We start from the raw sequence: 4,865 nt of genomic DNA, 5'->3' as shown, positions 1-4,865 counted from the left end.
TCCGCCCTCAGCTCTTCCTTCTGGCTGTCTCCCTCCCTACTTCCCTCCCTCAGTCTCTGAGGGTCTCTTTTCCATCACATCTTTGTGAGTTTCATCCTGTGTGCCTTTTAATTTCTCCTCACACATCTCCTCCCATATGTCTCCTTTTGCTGCCTCTCCATCCCTGTTCCTTCTCTTGTCCTCCCTTCCATCTCTCTTCCTTGCTTCTCTTATCTCTGTCTCTTCCAGTCTCTTCCCCTGCCTCTGACTCCGCCCCTGCCTCCTCACCTCTTCCCTTCTCCCACCCCTCAAGTTTCAGACACTTCATGTGAAATCACCTGGATGGGCTCCACCTTCCAGGTCTCCACACTCTGTCCCCTCCTCCAGGAGAGACGTATGTCCCCTAACTCTGTATCCTCTGATTCCCCCAACCCTCACAGTCTTGGTCACTTATTTTCCTTTATTCTTCTTTTTTTTTTTTAACTTAAAATGTTGTAATAGGCTCTGTACAAAAGGAAGGAGTGAAAGGTGGGGAACATGCAGGGTACACAATAACACAATGACATGGCAGGGCCACAGCTTCTGTCCTGTGGGAGGGGTATGAGAAGAAAGGGCCATGGCTGGAGCTGGGGAGCAAGAGGGATGGGGAGTCTGTAGCTGTATCCCTCTACTTCCAGGAAGCATCTATAGTTCCTGGGTCTTTCCCAGTTTACTCTGTAGCCTACAATTCTGTATCTTGTCCTGCCTCTGGCCCTAGTGCTCCTTCTTTTGCTCCCCCTGACTTTATTTACCCTGATAGTTATTCTAGTATAATGATGTTTAGGTCCTGACCCAAACAACCCCATCTTATGAAGGTACTACCTTTGCATTCCCTGCTTTTGCTCCTTTTCCAGTCTCACATTTTCCTGTCTCTGGGACAGAACCTTGATTCTCCTCCTTCCTCTCTTCCCTCCCCCTGAAACATATAAGTACTAACTCCCCAGGGAGAGGCAGCACACAGTAGTGGGAGTAGAAGGGGAAGAGTAGGGACCATCAAGGAGAAGGTCACACATCCCTCAAAGGGCAGAGCAGGGGGAAGGTATGGGGAGGAGGGGAGTGAGGACAGTGGTCACTCCTGTCCTCCACCACCCCTGCCCACTGTCCTGGGGACTTCAACACAACTGAGGGGGCAGGTGTGTGTGGGGTCAGGTATGATAGGGAGGAGAGAGGAGCAGGAGAGACAAATAAAAACCTAGGAAAATTCCCCTAAGGAAGATCTCTTTCTCCTTTCCTTCTGGAGTGTCTTTGGTTGGTGGAGGAAGAGAGAGGAGGCGGTGGGAAGAGAGAGGGGAGGAGGAGATGATTCCAAGGGACTTTCCTTCACTTTCCTATCCCTGCCTCAAAATGGTAGCTCACCAGGGCTGGGAAGGAAGTTCTGAGAGCAAGGGCACCCTCTTGGGCTGAGAGGGAGCCCCCAGCTGGGGAGAGGTGTGCCACCACCATCCTCACTGCTGCCCTAGGACAGACCTCACCAGTACTGTGGTTGCATACCTCACAGACATGGTGAGAGTCCTGGCAGTGCACCTTGGGCCAAAATAGAAACTGAGCTCAACATCTTACCACGCACAACATGGCACCTTCTTCTCCAGTGGCACTGTGTGCGTCCGCAGTGGATCCTTTGGGCAAAAGCTGCCTCACGTGGGCCACATGTGAAGGGTCGTCTGTGGAAGGCACTTGTGGGACATGACTGTTGAGATGATCCTGAGGAAGAAGCTTTCCTACAGTGGAAGAAGCTCTCCCTCCACAAGCTACAGGGCTTGTGCATTCTGCCGTACTGTCCTGTAGCTTGTGTGCACATGGTAGCTCCTGTGGTCCTTGCACTTGCAGCGCTGTTGGCACTTGGACACGGGTAAGCCTCCTCGTCTGAAGCCACAGCTAGTCTATGCTCAGGTGGGAGACGTCGCAGGGGTCTTGCCAAGCAAATCACAGGCGTGCTTCTCCTGGATGCACTTTCCAGAGGCAGTCCTGGTCACCCTTGGCTCCCGTGGCTCCTGAGGCTCCTGTGGCTTCTCTGCCTCCAGCATCCACATCTCCCCCTCCCCCACCAGCTCTGCTCAGCTAGGGATGCTCAGGAGGCTAGGAGACCATGGGGAGTGATAGGGTTTTGGAATGGTGGGAGTCTAGAGATGATGGCCAAGAAAGATTTTTGAGACATCTTTGGTGCAAAAGAGGTGATATTATTAAAGCACAGGAACAGGACCCCAGGGCAGAAAGAGCTGCCCTGGAAACATGAGGAGAGACTGATTATATACTTGGGAGTTGGGGGAGGTAAAGTCAAGGAAGTTTCCAAAGGAAATTTGATATGCTAAAGAAGACTCACAGGATACTGGAGGCCTAGCTATTGTCAAGCTAAAGTTCCTTTTCCCTTAGCAAAGCATTAACATTAAGACAGTAGGGAGTTCCTGGAGAAATGTTACACTCTGTCTGACTCAAGTATTTGCCAATGGGCTGCAGGTTATAAGGAAATTTAATTTTATCAGTCATTTTCTTCTGCCTTTGTTTTCCATATCAGTGGGTATCTCCATAGCACCTGAGGTGACCTGGCCTGTCTTGACTCCCATGTGGATGGTCTTGTGCCTTGAGGTTGTACCCATCCAGAACTCCTTGGCACAAGGGCACACATGTAGGGCCCCTTGCTCTTTGTCTCCTCCCAGGCAGGTGTGACCCGGGCTGCAGCAATCATCCAGGTAGGGGCTATGAAAGCAGTGGTTTGGCTGTGGCAATGGTGGCGGCAGAGACAAGACTGTGGCCTGGGTAGTGGGCAGAGATCCTGGTTGGGGCGGTGGGGTTGGAGCCTCTGTGTCCAATATGGAAATGGCGGTTAAACTAGGGCTCAGCAGCAAGGGCAGTAGTGGTGGGGGCAGAATCTTGGGCAACAGCAGGAAGCCAGAGCACATCCACTTGGAGGGGCTTGGCCTATGGGCTGTGGCCTGGCTGCAGCCCTTGTTGTGCCCTGGAATGGACTCTGGTAGCAGCCCTGAGAGGCAAAGAAGGGGGACTAGAGCTCAGTCCTAAGTTGCAGGGTATTCTGGGCAAGACCCTTTAGTGGGTGGAAGGAGATCATGAGGCTGCCCACCAGGGAAGTCCAGGCCCTACCAGGGAAGCAGGGGTGAGCAGCATGCTAGGGAATACAGGGAACATGGTCTCAGCCACTGAGGGGCTCCATGGGGCTCAGTGGGTTCCAGGGGTGCAAGCCCTACAGGGTCTAGGCCCTGGATGCCAACCCTGGCTTGTCAGGCTGGGTCAAAGCATGGCCTTAAGGCCCCCAGGGTGTTTCAGGATCCCTGCTGGCCTATGGGAGGTAGGAAAGGAGGACACCTGGGCCAGGTTTTTCATTACCTGAGCTGGTATTTCCCCAGCCCCCCACCCTCTATCTAGCAGGTAGTGAATAGCACAGGGAGAAAGGGGGAGGATTGTTCCTGGGACCCGATAAAGGATAGACGGACTCTACCCCTGCACCTGCCTTTCTTTCCCTCAAGCAGATGCACATCTGGGAAAAATCTCAGCTTGAGGCAAGGGAAGAGAGCCTAGGACTGTTGTAACAGATGCATAGGAAACCCCCAGATGTCCCTACCCTACAGTTCTGTCCTGACAGCCATCTTTCCAATTCCTGCCTGCCTCCTTTGCCTATAGGAATTTTGGCTCTGTAGCCCTTTCTGGGCCACTCATCCACCACCCAGCATAGCACCTGGAACAAAAGAGGTGCTCAATTAGTGCCCTTGGTCCATGCCTATTGGAGAAGTGTTAGGGCAGGGTCAATGTGATTTTTAGGTTTTCCTTCTTTAGAGGTTCTTCCTGACATCTGGAGCAATTCTTTCTGCTCAGAGTTCAGTGTTCTGTCTGAGTATAGTTAGTATAGACTCTCCCTATTAAGTATCTGCCACTACCCTTCTCTTCCCTCCCTCCACCTCCACCCCAGTCTTTAAGGAACCTAATGTATGGTCTACAGGAATCTCAGCACTATCAAGAGATGGCAGTGATGCCACTTTTCCTTGACACTGATGGTTTCTTGGGCCCATGAATTGTCCTCAGTCTCTGAGTGGGCCCCGCCTTCTGCATCTCTGAGAGGTCTTGCTTCTCTTTGAAGATTAACATTCTGGGAAGGAGGAGGTACCTTCCTTTGGTCACTGTTTCAGGGTCTTGGAAGCTTTATGTGTTGAATGTCTAAAGAATAAAACTCTCTAGGCAGGGACTATATATTTTTTTTACTTCCTCAGCACAATGCTCAATGGGTATTCAGTTAGAATATGCAATGGACATTGAGTGACTATCAGGAAATACCTTGTGGTGAAGCTTTAGTGAGTTCCCTTTTAGTTTTATTTCTGTAGTGAAGGGAAACAGGAATGAGGGGGCGGTGATGGATGATGCTGGTAGAGGAAACTAAAAGGAGATTCTGGAAGAGGTTGTGGGCAGGAGGTGCTTCTATCCTTGACGAAAGGGCAGCTGAGTGGGCTATTTAACTGGATCTGGGACTGGCCTCCAAATCACTACAGGCTGGGCTCCACCTGGCTCCCCATGCTCTTCTCCTGAAAACCAGGACCTCCTCCATACTCAAGACCCTGGAAAGCTTGTTTACTTCTAAGTTCACATCTTGCTGCCACAAAGCCTTCAACAAAATTCCATTTAAGCATTCAGTCCACCTCCTCACCCAGACAGTGCCCTACTAGTCTTCCATTGCCCAGCTCCAGCTTTCCTCCAGGATTCTGCCTAATCCACTTCCTTCACCCTTTCCCACTCTTCCCATAAGCCCTGCTTCCAGACACCTCAGCCTCACGATGACCCCACCTCCTAAGGGTCCTGCCTTCTAGGGCCCCTTCTTTAAAAAAAAGTTTTTTTAATGTTTATTT

At 51.2% G+C, this 4,865-nt stretch overlaps 1 pseudogene; it reads right to left on the bottom strand.

The window, feature by feature from the left end:
• Nucleotides 1-1,370: 1,370 nt before the first annotated feature.
• On the bottom strand, nucleotides 1,371-2,048 carry LOC122473591 (annotated as a pseudogene).
• Between the last annotated feature and the right edge of the window lie 2,817 nt (nucleotides 2,049-4,865).

This window comes from Prionailurus bengalensis, chromosome B4 (genome assembly GCF_016509475.1).
Source record: "Prionailurus bengalensis isolate Pbe53 chromosome B4, Fcat_Pben_1.1_paternal_pri, whole genome shotgun sequence".
Lineage (NCBI taxonomy): Eukaryota > Metazoa > Chordata > Mammalia > Carnivora > Felidae > Prionailurus > Prionailurus bengalensis.
The sequence above is the reverse complement of the archived record's forward strand: the minus strand, read 5'-3'. Positions and strand labels throughout refer to the sequence as shown.